Consider the following 15,919-nt stretch of genomic DNA (forward strand, 5'->3'; position numbering starts at 1 on the left):
GCAGCCTCTGCACGTCCCGTGATTTGTCTGCGCGCGCGGCGCCCCAGAGGCCATCCGGAAACGCCTTTCATGTATGTGCTTGACTTAAAATATATGGTGGCGTAAACTTGCCATGAGGCCACCATTCCCGATGTAGTTTTGACGCCGGCCGGAAGCAGAGCTCGGCGAAGCAAACGTCGCGCCTCTTGCCAAAAGAACCGGACACCGATCGATTTCAGCTCAAGAAACGCACAGCAGCAGCTAGCCTCGAGATGCATCACATGTCCGATCGTTTCCATCACGTATTAATGAGACAGTGCATGAGATGGCAAGATTAAGGGAATTTGTTTTAGTTTTGAAGTGTGACTTTTACTTTTATAATTAAAAGTTGTAAAAAAAATAGACAACTTATTGCTATAGCCTTTTACAATCTTCTAGTTGTGATAGATCTGATAATCTTCACCGTTCATCCGAGTTGATCAAATAATTACCGTGCAAAATTGGATCTTCCAAAAATAACTTTAATCTCTCATTATTTATCTACTATACATATATATATAATATTTGTCTTTCACTAGTTATTTGCCCATACGTTGCAACGGGCGTCAAAAATTTATTAAATAAAAGTGACATAGCATACGTACAACCATGCAAGAATTATTATTCCAATTCCTTATTCAACGAGTGTCGTTTTGGATTCCTTCTAGAGAAAATTCTGAAATCATAGTTGAAGTCAATGCCCATACGTTGCAACGGTATCCAAATATTTCAAACGTATATCCTACTAATACGATAGCATATTATAAAAAAAAATGCTATATGCAAAAAAAAGAATGTTGTATGCAAATATTAGGTGAGAGGCTGTGGGAGACCAGTTTTTTATTAGGTGGGTAGCGAGAGGGGAGTGGGGAGGTGTCGGAGGATGAACTACTGTCGCAGGGATCCCGAGAGACCCCTTTTTAAAGATTCGGCCGGGGGGATAATCCTGAACGAGCTTGTCTGGGAAATAAATGGGAACGGAAATAAATGCAGTGGCTGGTGGTGGGAGATGATCGACCTAGTGCAAGAAAGATGGATGCACCGGGGTTTAGACAAGTTCGGGCCGCACGGGGGCGTAACACCCTACTCCTGTGCGAGTGTTATATCTCTCCTTGAAGGGAATTCTTCAAGGATGTATCTGGTTACAGGGGTGAGCTGTCTACAGAGAGCTTGAGGCTCTCGTGTTCTAGCTTGGCTTGAGCTTGTTTGTGATGTTCTTCGCCTTTTGATCTGGGCTTCGGGTGCTTCTTGAGGGTTGTCGGGGCTTTCTTGCTTTGTTTTCCTTGTTTTCGGTCTGTCTTTATGTGTTCTCCATTCTTTCCTTTTATAGGCGCACCGACCTCGACTTATCCAGAATGGGAAAGAGGGGGCGCGAATGCCAAGGCGCCACAGAGAAAGGCATCATCATTCCGTCTTGGCGAAGTGACAGGGGCGGTGGAAAATTGCAGCGTGCATCTGACCACCCGCCACTGTGGATGTCCTCCGGGGCCATTAAGAGGGCCCACCGGGCAGCCACAGAGGTGCCCGGTGCGCCCACCCTGTCTTGTTCTTCTGCCAGGGCAGGGTGGCAGGCGGAGCGCTTCGATTTTGACAACGTTATCCCGAGGCACCCGGGTGAAAAGGGACGGGACCCGTGCATTTAATGGACCCACGCCCCCCTGCCAGAGCATGGCAGGGTCTGACACCAGGGCGTGGGCAGCTGAGAATGTCAGGATGTCAGGATGTCAGGCCGCGCGTGCCTATTAAATACGGCATTGGGCCTTTGACTCGCTGACACCCCGACGATGGGACCCTTCGGGTCGTCGGACGATCTTGTTCGAACCTTCGGGGAACCGAGTCCTCGGGGGCTGCCACGTGCAGCCCCGAGCACTCTCTCCCGAGCACTCCGGTGAGACCTTCGGGGAACCGAGTCCTCGGGGGCTGCCAAGTGCAGCCCTGAGCACTCTCTCCCGAGCACTTGGGTGAGACCTTCGGGGAACCGAGTCCTCGGGGGCTGCCACGTGCAGCCCCGAGCACTCTCTTCCGAGCACTTGGGGGAGACCTTCGGGGAACCGAGTCCTCGGGGGCTGCCACGTGCAGCCCCGAGCACTCTCTCCCGAGCACTTGGGTGAGACCTTCGGGGAACCGAGTCCTCGGGGGCTGCCACGTGCAGCCCCGAGCACTCTCTCCCGAGCACTTGGGGGAGACCTTCGTGGAACCGAGTCCTCGGGGGCTACCACGTGCAGCCCCGAGCACTCTCTCCAGAGCACTTGGCTGTTTGGATCATCGGGGGACTACAGTACTCGGGGGTAGGCGAGAACCCTTCCGAGCACTTCCTTCCCGGTACTTGGACTCTGCGGATCATCGGGGAACTGGGGTGCTCGGGAACCAGAGGCGACGGCCCCGAGCACCTTCTCCCGGGACTTAGCTTCTTCTTATCTTGCAGGGTGGACCTCGCTGGATGGTGACGCGTGGCGGATGACCGGCCCGGTCTCGGGACTCAGGGACCCCTGGTTCCTGATACACCGACAGTAGCCCCCGGGCCCATTGGTAGGCGACGGGATGGAGACGGCGGATGGGCCCTTCGTTGCGGCCGAGGCCGAGGCTGGCGCAGACGCCATGTGGCAGGCTTTCGAGAGGTGGCACTTACAGACCCAGACCTCAAGTACGCCCCAACGGGAAAATGAGTGGACGCGTGTCCACACAACTTCCGAAGGGTATGATGACCGTACGGGCGGCACGCGCGGTCGCTGCGCAGATCGAGGAAAATACGCCAGGCAGCCGCTGACATTGCGCGATCGGCGGGAGATTCGCCTGGCGGTTGCGCCGATCGAGGCGACGCTTCGCCGAGCGAACCGTTTGGGCGGCAGTTTTTGAACTTTCGAGATATAAAAGGGGGATAGGATCGGTCTGTCCCCCTCTTTACGCTTTCTTGCTCTTGCGCCCTTTGTGCTTCGAAGCCCTTAGGAAATTCTCAGGCGACCGGAGCATTCTTCCTTCTCTCTCTCTTTCCACCGCCAAAACATCTTTCATTCTTGTCGAGATGACGAGGGTTGGAGGAGGACGCCGGGACAAGGCTTCGGACAGCATCTTGCCGGAGTCTCGTCTGAGGAACGAGGAGGCGGCGGACAAGATTAGAAAACTGCTGGTGCCGGAGGGGCAAGAAGGTGCTGTGGTGGTGACGCCGGCGACGACCGTCCCAGGGCGGATCGTCCTCTTCACCTCTTTTGTGGCGGCGGGGTTGGTGCCGCCGTTCTCCACCTTCTTCCTGCAAGTGCTGGAGACGTACGGCATTCAACTGGTGCACCTAAGCCCCAACTCCGTGGTGGTGTTGGCGGTCTTCGCGCATCTCTGTGAAATGTTCGTGGGGGTGGCGCCGTCGGCGACGCTGCTTCGCCATTTCTTCGTCCTTCGGCCGGTGGGGAAGAAGAGGGGGCACTCCACGGTGGACGTCGCGGGGTGCTGCAACCTTCGGCTCCGGGACGGCCTGGGGGATCATTACATTCCCCAGATGCTGCGCAGCAAGTGGGAGGAGTGGCGACGGGACTGGTTCTTCGTCGACGTCGACCCCCACGAGCGCCTCGAACTGCCAGAGGTGGCGGCGGAACCTCAGCGATCGACGTGGGAGGCGCCGCCGCCAGAAGACGCGAGGCTGAAGCTGGTGCTGGAGCGCATCCTGGAGCTGCGCGAGTCCGGGCTGACCTCCGTCATGGTGGTGGTGGATTTTCTGCGCCGTCGGCTGGCGCCTCTGCGAGAGCGGGCCCGGCCGAGTTGGTTCTACACCGGGCCGGAGGATATCACCCGGACCCAGATCGGCGCAAGCTGGGATCTGGGCCCGGGGGAGTTGAGGGGTATGACGCGGGTGATTACCGGAACGGAGGACATGGGCCGGGCGGAACTTCCGTGGCCGGAGATGGCACTCTACGCCAACCCCGACCGGGTGGCAATCATGGCGCAGCTGCAAGAGTTTGACGCCCAGGGGCCTGTGGACCAGCCGAGGAGCCGGAGCCCCGAGGCCTCCGAGCTCCCCGGATTGGAGGAGCTACTTGACGAGGAGGCTACTGCCAGCTCGGCGCGGGCTGGTGATGGGGCCGCCGCAGGCAGCAGCCACCGCACCAGAGAGGAGGGCGCCTCTGAAACCGTCGAGGAGGTGGCGCCGAGAGACCGGGGAAAGTGTTCCCGGGCCCTGATTCTAGTGCCGGATTCTCCGCCGTCGCCAACGGCAGCGGCGGCATTCCCGGTGTTGGAGCCGCGGCTGGTGCGGATGGGGCCTGCGCTGGCGCCCGCGACCCGCGTGGCGGTACCTGAGACCCTCGCAGCGGCACCCGAGGCCCACGCAGCGGCCCCGCCGAGCCCCCAGCGGAAGAGGCGGCGGGAGGAATCCGGACTGACGGCGCCAGACCCGGACTTCAGGCTCCCAGCGGCCAAGTGGCAGTATCGGTGAGTCTCCTTTCTTGCTTTTTCCTGGGTATTTCTGGCCCGAACTAAGCTTTGACATTTTTCATCTGTCTCCCGTATGCCGGCCGCGGGCGCCACTGCGACAGAGAAGGCGCGGGCGCCAAGGCCAGGGCCGAGCCCGCCGGCTGCGTCGATGGAGGCGGGCACAGGAACGGCAGAGGCGCCAATTGTCGTGGAGGCCACTGGGAGAGAGGCGGAGGCAGCGGCCGAGAGGAGGACGGAGCAACCATCCGAATCCTTGGCGCCGGCGGAACCTACCCCGGGCGCGGAGAGCCCGGGGCGGATGACGGTGGAGGTGGATGTTTTGTCGGGGTCGGCGGACAGGGCGGCCGATGCGGGAACGCGGCCGCCGTCCGAGTCTTCGGCGCCGGCGGAGCCTACCCCGGGCAGGCAGAGCCCGGGGCGGATGGCGGTGCAGGGCCCTACAGAGAGCTCGAACCCCCCGGAGGCACTCTGCGGGGAGGCCTAGGCCCCACCGGTGCCCGGCCAGCCCGTCGACCCCTTCCTGGCCGCCATCGAAGGGGTCCAGGTAGCGGTTGGGCGGCTGGGCGCAGCGGTGAATGCCAAGGAGGGGGAGCTCGAGGCCGAGCGCGCCCGCCTGGTATCGGAGAGGGCGCGGCTGGCGGGCGCCCAGGAGGAGGCCCGTGCGGCGGCCGCGCGGGAGCAGAAGCTCCTAGAAGACATCCGCGCGGAAGCCGTGCAGGAACAAGAAATTTTGAAGACCGCGCGGGCAGAAGCCGCGCGGGAACGAGAAGACGCCGCCCGCCTGGCTGAGGCGTCGAAGCAGCAAGCTGCTGAGGCCCTTGCCAGGATGGGGCAAGCGCAGGAGAGGGAGGTGGTAGTCGCAGCTCGGGAGCAGGCGGCGGAGGAGCGGCAAGCCGAGCTGACCCGCCGGGAGGGCGCGGCCGAGAAGACGCGCGCCGACTTCCAGCGCTGGGACGACGACCTCCGGAAAATCAGAGAGGAGATCTACCGCTGGGAGGAGGATGTCTCCCTTCGGGAGGTGGACAACAAGTTGTCGGCGTCGGATCTCGGCGCTCGGGAGGATTCGGTGGCCCAGCAGGAGGATGTGCTGGCCCGGCGGGAGGGCGAGCTGAATCACCGAGAAGACGAACTGAGTCGTCGAGAGGGCGAGGCTGCTGCGGCGGCAGCGGCCACTGCTACCAGGGCGGAGGAGAACGCGAAGCACGAGGCAGAACTAACCGCCCGTGAACGCGCCTTATCCGAGATGGTGGCCAAGACGAAGCAGGCTGCCGGCTCCGTAGCAGTCGGCGGTTCTTCCGGTCCGGTCGGGGACCAGGGACTTGAGGCGCAGCTGTGGGCCGCCAAGGAGAAGCTCGAGACCGCTTTTGTCTCGCGGGTCAACCTGCAGCATATGCTGGAAGACATACTCCGGCGGATGCGGCGGGCCGTAGAGAAGGGTGGTCTCGGACGACTCGTCGAAGACAAGAAGGGCGACGGCCCCGCACGACAAGTGTTGGGGCTGCAGCAGGTCTGCGAGCGCCTTGAGGCCCTGCCTTGGGCGGTCCAGGAACTTGCCACCCGGGAGGGACGTGGCTTGGCACATGCAGTGGCCGAGCACGTCCTGGCCTGCTACCGAAGCAGGGACCCGAACTTCCCGCTGGAGCCGGCGCGGGAGGGAGTGGTCGAGGCTGAGGGAGAGGCCGCCCGGGTAGCGGTCCGGAGTACCGCCGCCGTGGTGGCGGCTGGCTTCAGGCGAGAGGTGCCGCCGCCGCCAGCCCCCGGGGATGACTCAGAGGATTCAGCCGACGCCTCCGCCGCCGACTAGATCTTTTGTAGCTTTTTTCTTTCTTTTGTCGTCTTGATGAATGTAAATATAGGAGTGAACCCTTAGAAAATGCCTTGTATATGTCTTGTGAATATAATGGCAGCTTTTCCTTGGGCTCACAACTCCAATTTCTCTGAGTGTTTGATGTTTCTTCTGATGTTTTGCCTGGAAGTCCCGGGGAGTACTCAGTCGGGCCGTTCCCGACCTTCCCATCCCCGAGAACGAAGTTGTCCCGATCGCTATTGCTGGCGTAGTCGGCCCTCGAGCCCTCGCGAGTCCACATTGTCTAAGTTAAGAAACAAAGACACAGACTTCCTTGCCCGGGAGATAGATCGATCCAGCACGGAACACGCCGTGCCCAGTGAACATTTTTTCACTTCGCGACCACTCAGTTAGTAGACGGGAGACGCGTGCGGGCGAGAATGTGACCAAGAGTCCTCGTGGTCCGGTGGTGCCCGGGCTTAAAATGGGCCGGACCGAGCACTGACAGCCCGCCCCCGAGGCCTGAGCTCCGGACTACTCGAGCAGCTCGAGTGGTAGGATTACCCAGGGCACCCGAGGACTCGGTAGTGCTCGGGGTCCTTAAAAGCGGACTGAACACCACGACCACCACGAAGGGCTTCGGTCAGACATTACCGCACGTGCGGTACTCCTTTCTACAAACCGCTCTATCATTCTGGGAAAAAGTAGACACACGGCAGGGTTTTGCGTGCGAGGAGACCACCTCGCCGAACAGATTAAAGCGCGAGAGCCCCCGAGAATGACTCGGGAACATATATTTACTGAAAGCAGACTTGTCTGAATATAACCACTCACCGGACAGCTGTCGGCCTCCCGGCCAACCGATTCAGGAGGGGTGTGCTTCCGAGCTCGGGTGCCCAGGGACTTGGTTCTTTCAACGGAGCGCCCGAGTGCCCAAAGGCATACGAGGCTCCCGGGGTCGGGTGATCTCGACCACCCATGCCTAAGTGGTAGGACCACCCGAGGACCCTTGGGGCCGACCAGAGACCGGGGCATTGAAGCCCTCGCGGCCGAACTGCTCGTGATTGCCAGCCTGTGACTTAAGAGAGAATATAGAATTTCTTTGTCTGGTGCGCTCTGTTAGTGCGGTACTTGCTATAGACTGCTCTCGTTTTTGACCCGAGACCTCTTGAATACCCAAACCGGCGGACAAGAGCGGACAGAGGCATAACCCAGAGGTCCTATGGTTCAGTGGCGCCCGGGTATGACAGACCAGACCGAGCATCGACAGCCCGCTCCGGGGGCCTGAGCTCCGGACTACTCGAGCAGCTCGAGCGATGGGTTTACCCAGAGCACCCCGAAACTCGGTAGCGCCCGGAAGCCTGCCACGACACCGAACACCATAGCCTACCATGCCGGACGTAAGTCAACGGCGACTACTCGCTTGCATACCGATTGGGATTCTTTTATCAGCGGGGAAAATGAGAGAGCGAACTTTTTCTCGCACAACCGAGCACCTCACCAGACAGATTAAACATACGGAATCCAGAAAAATATTTCGACATAGCGATTTCTTATTGAAATACTGAATGTGCAATATTTACAAGGTTGGGCGACAGCAACTTACCCAAGGGGCGGATCCCTCGGACTGCTTGGGCGGGGAGAAGCCCCCGGCCTTGCTGACCTGAGCCGCGAGCACGACCATCTACGGGTAGAAGCGTCGGAGATGCTCGATGTTCCACGGATTCGGGAGTGGCTGTCCTTCCTCCGTCGCCAACCTGAAAGAACCTGCCCGCGGGACCGCAATCACGGTGAAGGGACCTTCCCACACAGGGGACAGCTTATTCATTCCTTCGCGCGACTGGACGCGTCGGAGAACTAGGTCCCCCACCTCGAGAGACCGGGCCCGGACATGGCGCAGATGATAACGCCGCAGACTCTGCTGGTATCGAGCCGCCCGGACGGCGGCACGCCGCCGGCGCTCTTCCAGGTAGTCCACGTCGTCGCGCCTTTGTTGCTCCTGCTCACCCTCAGAGTACGCATGCACTCGAGGGGAGCCCAGAGTGAGCTCGGAGGGGAGGACTGCCTCGGCGCCATAGACGAGGAAGAACGGAGTCTCCCCGGTGGTGCGGCTTGGCGTAGTCCGATTAGCCCACAGCACGGCTGGCAGCTCGTCCACCCATCCCTTCCCGTGCTTAGCGAGCACGTTATAGGTCCGGGTTTTGAGGCCTTTCAGTATCTCCGCGTTGGCGCGCTCGACCTGCCCGTTACTCCGAGGATGAGCCACGGAAGTGAAGCAGAGCTTGATGCCGAGGTATTCGCAATAGTCCCCGAACAGGGCACTTGTGAACTGTGTGCCGTTGTCGGTGATGATCCGGTTCGGGATGCCAAAGCGGCTGGTGATGCCGCGGATAAACTGGAGCGCCGTGTTTTTGGTCACCTTGATGACTGGGACCGCCTCCGGCCACTTGGTGAACTTGTCGATGGCGACATATAGGTATGCATAGCCCCCGATTGCTCGGGGGAATGGACCCAGAATGTCCAAACCCCAGACCGCGAAAGGCCATGACAGGGGAATGGTATGAAGAGCCTGAGCTGGCTGGTGAATCTGCTTTGCATGGAACTGGCACTCCCTGCAGCGCCGAACCAGCTCAGAAGCATCCTGGAGAGCTGTAGGCCAGTAGAAACCTTGCCGGAAGGCCTTCCCGACCAGCGTGCGGAACGATGAATGGCCACCACACTCGCCCTCGTGGACCTCAGCGAGAAGATCGCCGCCCTCTGCCCGGGAGATGCATTTCAGGAGGACACCTCCTGCGCTACGCCGGTAGAGATCCCCATCTACTATGGCATAGCGTCTGGATTGCCGAGCAACTCTTTCGGCAGACGCCTCATCCCCGGGTAGGAACTTTTCTTTCAAGTACCCTCGAATTTCAGACATCCACGAGGCATCTTGAGAACATTCGGCGAGCACAGCGCACTCGTCGGACGACGGCGCCCTGACGGGGCTTCCCACTGAGGGCACCGCCGGGGTCCTCTGAATTGAGTTCGAGGTTTCCCCTTCATCCTGTTCGGCAGGCAGGACGGAAGGCCGTGCGAGTCTTTCTTCAAAGACTCCGGCAGGGACGCGCGCATGTGAGGAGGCCAGGCGAGAGAGCTCGTCGGCCAGAGCGTTGTCGCGGCGAGGGATGTGCCGCAACTCTAGGCCATCGAAGCGTCTCTCGAGCTTCCTGACCGCAGCCACGTACGCTGCCATTTGAGGATCCGTGCACTGGTACTCCTTGGATACCTGGTTGACGACCAGTTGGGAGTCCCCTTTGACCAGGAGGCGACGAATCCCGAGCCCCACCGCAGCCCGGAGGCCGGCGATGAGACCTTCATACTCCGCCATGTTGTTGGATGCGCGGAACTGCAACTGCACGACATACCGGAGCTCTTCACCCGTTGGGGAGGTGAGAACCACTCCGGCCCCTGCGCCTTTCAGCGAGAGGGAGCCGTCGAAGTGCATAACCCAGTACCCGGGCGCGTCGTGCCCGGGATAGGCAGAGATCTCTTCTGGGACGATGTAGGGGACGGGCGTCCACTCTGCCAAGAAGTCGGAGAGCGCCTGGCTTTTGATTGCCTGGCGACTGACGAAGTGTAGGTCGAACTCCGCCAGCTCTACTGCCCATTTGACAACGCGCACGGTGCCTTCCCGGTTGCGGAGAATGGGCCCCAGTGGATACGTGGTAACCACCGAGACCTTGTGCGCCTGAAAGTAGTGGCGCAGCTTCCGGGAAGCGACGAGCACGGCATGGAGCAGCTTCTGCGCCTGGGGATATCTTGTCTTGGCTTCCCGGAGGACTTCACTGACGAAGTACACCGGTCGCTGCACCCGGCGGGCCCGGATGACGGCTTCACCCGGGGGGCTGCTGCAGCCCCCAGGCTCGGCGGCACGGTCGGGGCTGGCCGGGCATGCGGGCTCGACTCCCTGGTTGGGAGGAGCAGTGTGCTCGGGCTCGACCCCTTGCCCAGGGGGAGCCGCGAGGACAGGTGAGTGGTCGGGGGCCTCTGTTAGCTGGGACCCAGCACCCGGCCCTGAACACTCGTCGCGCTCCACCACCAGCACTATGCTCACGACCTGAGGAGTGGCCGAAACGTAGAGCAGTAGGGGCTCACCTTGAGAGGGAGCCACTAGCACGGGCGGCGAAGTAAGGTACTTCTTTAAGTCGCGGAAGGCCTGCTCGGCCTTCAGCGTCCAGTCAAAACGACCGGATTTCTTCAGAAGCTTGAAGAGGGGGAGCCCTCGCTCCCCGAGCTTGGAGATGAAGCGCCCGAGGGCTGCCATGCAGCCGGCGAGACGCTGGACCTCCTTGAGTCGAGCCGGGGGTCGCATTTGCTCGATGGCCCGGATCTTCTCTGGGTTGACCTCGATTCCTCGGCCAGAGACCAAGAAACCAAGGAGCTTGCCCGCCGGTACCCCGAAGACACACTTCTCCGGGTTGAGCTTGAGGCGGGTAGAGCGGAGACTGTTGAAAGTCTCGGTCAGGTCCTCGAGCAGGGTGGCGCGGTCTCGGGTTTTGACCACGAGATCGTCGATGTAAGCTTCGACGTTGCGGCCAACCTGCGAGTCAAGGGTAATACAAATAGCGCGCTGGAAGGAAGATCCAGCATTGCGCAGGCCAGAAGGCATTGATATGTAGCAATAAGTCCCCACCGGAGTGGTAAAAGCAGTTTTTTCCTCGTCCCCTATGGCCATGTGAATCTGGTGATACCCAGAGTTTGCATCTAAAAAGCACAAAAGATCGCATCCCGCAGTTGCATCTACAATTTGATCAATGCGAGGCAAAGGGAAAGGATCTTTAGGGCAAGCCTTATTTAGGTCAGTGTAGTCCACGCACATGCGGAGCTTGCCGTTGGCCTTCGGGACGATAACTGGGTTTGCGAGCCAGTCGGGGTGAAGGACTTCTCGGATAAATCCGGCGTCGAGGAGCTTGCCGACCTGCTCGCGGATAAACTCCTGGCGCTCAGGCGCCTGTCGCCGGACCTTCTGCTTCACCGGGCGGGCATCCGGACGCACTGCCAAGTGATGCTCGATCACCTCCCTAGGGATCCCGGGCATGTCGGACGGTTGCCAGGCAAACACGTATGCGTTAGCCCGGAGGAAGGCGACGAGCGCGCTTTCCTATTTGCTGCCCAGGTCACCGCCGATCCGGACGACCTGGGTGGCATCTTCGCCCACCACGACCTCCTTCGTTGGAACAGAGGCATCGGCGGCGAGTCGGGGTTTGGATGAAGAGGGTCCCGGGCCCCCTGTAGAGCCATCGACCTCGGCCTGCGCTGAGACCAGAGCCATGTATGACTGTTCAGCGCAGGAGACAACGCCGCCGGAGTCGGCGATCACGGAGATGGAGCCTGCGGGGCCGGGCATCTTAACCGTAAGGTATGCATAATGCACGGCCATCATAAACTTGGCGAGCGCCGGACGCCCGAGGATGGCGTTGTAGGGGAGAGGGAGCTCCGCGACGTCGAAGAGGACGCACTCCGTGCGGAAGTTGTCCCGGCTCCCGAACGTCACGGGTAACTCGACATGCCCGAGGGGCAGGGAGTGCCCGGGGGTCACTCCGCAGAAGGGGAGCGATGGCTTTAGGCGTCGGGAGGACACCTGCAGCTTCTCAAAAGCCTCCTTGGAGAGGAGGTTGAGGCCGGCACCACCGTCGATCAACACTCTGCCGACCTTAACATTGCAGATAGTGGGAGACACTACCAGAGGTAGCCGCCCCACGGCTGCAGTACTGGCGGGGTGATCAGCCATGCTGAACGTGATCGGAGCATCCGACCACCTCAAGGGCCTTGCGGCCTCCTCGCTCGGGGTTGCCGAGCACACCTCGCGTCGCATGACCTTAATGCCACGGCGCGAGCAAGGTGTGTAGGCGCCTCCGTTGATGAAGGCGACGGCGTGCTCGGGCTCCTGGAAGCCGAGCTCGGCGTTGTCGGGGGCGACCTCAGCATCGCCTCCTCCGCGGGACTCGTCGCGCTCCCTCTGGCGCTGCTCCACGAGTCCTTTGACCGTACGACACTCCGTGAGGTTGTGCCATCTGGTCTGGTGTATGGGACACCATTTACCTGGCTCGGGCCCCGCGGGAGCGGGGGCCCTCGCTGGAGCAGGAGCTCGGCCGGGGGCCGGGGCTCTTGCTGGAGCCGGTGCCCTAGCTGGTGTCGGGGCCCTCGTGGGCATGGAGGCTCGAGGAGGAGCCCTAGCAGGGGCTCTGACGGGACGTCGGTCGACGCCCGGCCAGCGCTCTTACCGGCGGTCGGGCTCTGGCGGCACCCTGTGAGCGGGGACCTGGGTCGGCTCAACGGGAGCGGCCTCGCGCTTCCTTCTCTTCTTCTTTTCCCGCTTGTCGAAGCGGGAAGAACTTGGCTGGTCGGAGGCGGGGCGAGGAGCATGCCACGCCCTGGCCTCCGCAGCCTTGGCGCACTTATCGGCCAGTGCGAAGAGTTCCGCAGTGGTCTCGATCTCGTGCGTACCTAGCTTTTCGAGCATCCGCTCGTCGCGGACGCCCTGCCGGAAAGCAACAATAACAGCATGGGGGGCCACTCGCGGAATAGTGTTGCGAACCTAGCTGAAGGGCTGTATAAAGCGCCGTAGCGTCTCCCCTTCCTGCTGTTGGACGACGTGGAGGTCGCACTCCAAACCGGGGCGCGTAAACGTGCCCTGAAAGTTGGCCACAAACTGGTGGCACAGGTCATCCCAGGAGCTAATAGACCCTGGGGGTAAGTTCATAAGCCAAGAGCAGGCGGAGCCCCTCAAGGCAACATGAAAATAGTTTGTCATCACCTTTTCGCTGCCTCCGACCGCTTGGACGGCCGTTGTGTAGATCTGGAGGAACTCGATGGGGTCGATGGACCCGTCGTACTTCTCCGGCAGCTCGGGGCGGAACTTGGAAGGCCACCTGACCCGGCGGAGCTCGGTGGTGAAGGCACGGCAGCCGGTGCCGTACCCCGCAGCACGAGTAGGGGTCCTTGGTGGCGAGTGGCGGCGAGCCGGGGATTCCCGGTGGCCTCGGGCCGGGAGAGAGGAAGCCTGGTCCTCTGTCCCGACCCCCTGTCGGGTCTCCCGCTGGCGCTCGAGAGTAACTCGGGCGTCCTCGTGGCCCCTCCGCTCGCCAAGGCGCAAGCGAAGGTCCCGGGCTTCGGACACGGCCAGGGGGACGGCACTCCGCCTGGAGGCCCCTCGGCCCGTGCGGGCGTTGCCCGTTGAGGAGCCGGCTCTGGCGGCACCTCGCTGAGAGGTGGTGCGAGGACTCCCGGCCTGCACCTGGCGACGGGCAGTGCCAACCAAAGCGACGACATCTTGGATCCACCGGCCTTCCGGAGTGTTCGGTGTGGCCTGAACGGGCGGGTGCCACGTGCAGCCCCGAGCACTCTCTCCCGAGCACTCCGGTGAGACCTTCGGGGAACCGAGTCCTCGGGGGCTACCACGTGCAGCCCTGAGCACTCTCTCCCGAGCACTTGGGTGAGACCTTCGGGGAACCGAGTCCTCGGGGGCTGCCACGTGCAGCCCCGAGCACTCTCTCCCGAGCACTTGGGGGAGACCTTCGGGGAACCGAGTCCTCGGGGGCTGCCACGTGCAGCCCCGAGCACTCTCTCCCGAGCACTTGGGTGAGACCTTCGGGGAACCGAGTCCTCGGGGGCTGCCACGTGCAGCCCCGAGCACTCTCTCCTGAGCACTTGGGGGAGACCTTCGGGGAACCGAGTCCTCGGGGGCTGCCACGTGCAGCCCCGAGCACTCTCTCCCAAGCACTTGGCTGTTTGGATCATCGGGGGACTACAGTACTCGGGGGTAGGCGAGAACCCTTCCGAGCACTTCCTTCCCGGTACTTGGACTCTGCGGATCATCGGGGAACTGGGGTGCTCGGGAACCAGAGGCGGCGGCCCCGAGCACCTTCTCCCGGGACTTAGCTTCTTCTTATCTTGCAGGGTGGACCTCGCTGGATGGTGACGCGTGGCGGATGGCCGGCTCGGTCTCGGGACTCAGGGACCCCTGGTTCCTGATACACTGACAGGAGGGGATAACGCACGAATCAACTCCTGTTTTATACAGTAGAGATAATTTAAAGAGAGTGACGTAGCATACTAATGTAACTGACAGATTATATATAATAAAATCAATAGGAAAAAAGTACCTGCAAAACTCGGTTTTTACGGCCAGGACCAAAGAATGAGGCATGGAGTGTCGATAATGGTGAGATTGGGACAGTGCTTGTATTCTACCTTTATTATGACTTCCTTCTCTGAAAATTGGCAAGGGTCATTCTCCAACCATAAGTTTTCAGCTTCATAGTTGAGTGTGCAAAATATACAAAAATATAGTTAAGTATGCCAAATATACAGAAACGCATATATGTTTACAAAGGTTGTCCAAGTTAGCAATAAAATCACACATGTGTTTTTATGAGGTCATGACGGTACTAATTAAAGATTCTGAACCATTTGATGCATGCGATACTATCTGAGCTGTGTGTTTGGCCGGTTCATTATGAGTGTTGAGCAGTAGCACCATGAACAGCAGGTCCACCACGAGGAGGGCAACCACATGCCGCACGGGTGGGCGAAGAGGCAACGCTCACACTGTCATGAATATTTATATTCCCGTCGCAACGTATGGCGGCGGGTGGGCGATGCACGTGGCTGTGCCCCTGTCGTCGTACGTCAAGAAGCCACGCTCCGACAATTGCACCGACGAATCCCTGCCACCATCCTCGAGTTCGGCGCCATCGCCTTCCATGGCTTCGGCGCGCGAGCGGACCAAGGCCGCGGGAGGGCTGCGCGGCTTTGGCGTGAAGGTGGCGAATACAAAAGTTGGCCTTTCAACTTAGAAGTAGCAGTGTAGGCAGTACAATTCAAAAGTTGCACATGTGAGAATGGTTGACCAGCAAATAAAACATGACTGACTTTTAAAAACTTGCATGATAATCAATGTTCTTTAACATCCTGACTGGTGCGGATTAATTTGTTAAACAGTGATAAAAAGGAATTTTGCGCATGACCATGGCATTAGCAGATAGAAATATGCAAGCAATAAGAAGGTGCAAGCTCTCACCCAGGCAAGTAGAAATATGCCTGCTATAAGAAGATGCAAGTTCTCACCTAAGGATGTTGAAGTATATTGCCCACCTTTTGGTGAGTTGGTGCATGTAACTCAATAAAGGGTATAACAGCTATCATCCAAAAACATGCCTGTATTCGTTAATGAAAGAAAACTACCAGATGTGCATTCAGTTAGAAACAGCTATGTAACTCATGAAGGAAATAAAGCGAAGCAACACTATACGATTGGTGGTTTATCCAAAAAAAAACTACGGAAAGGAACTGAGCCTAGCTCATTGGTGGGAGACTGGGAGGTAATTAAAAAAAAATAGATTCTTACAGCACGATGTTGATTACTGAAGTTATAAAGAAGTACCTAAAGTTATCTCACTCACATGGATTATTGAACATATTCATGTGCACATGAATTATTGAACATATACACATGAAATAAAGTCTGTTAGAGCACAAAAGATTCAAATACACTACAATTGCGTTCATGGATATTTTATCAAATGACCCACAGGAAGTTGTGATATGAAATAAAGTCTGTTAGAGCACGAATACGTTAGATATGGAAAGAATAATATTGTTTATCACCTTACCTTGCTCTGATGTGACAAGTTTGGCAATGATTCAACTATT

The sequence above is a fragment of the Phragmites australis genome, chromosome 1, assembly GCF_958298935.1.
Source record: "Phragmites australis chromosome 1, lpPhrAust1.1, whole genome shotgun sequence".
Lineage (NCBI taxonomy): Eukaryota > Viridiplantae > Streptophyta > Magnoliopsida > Poales > Poaceae > Phragmites > Phragmites australis.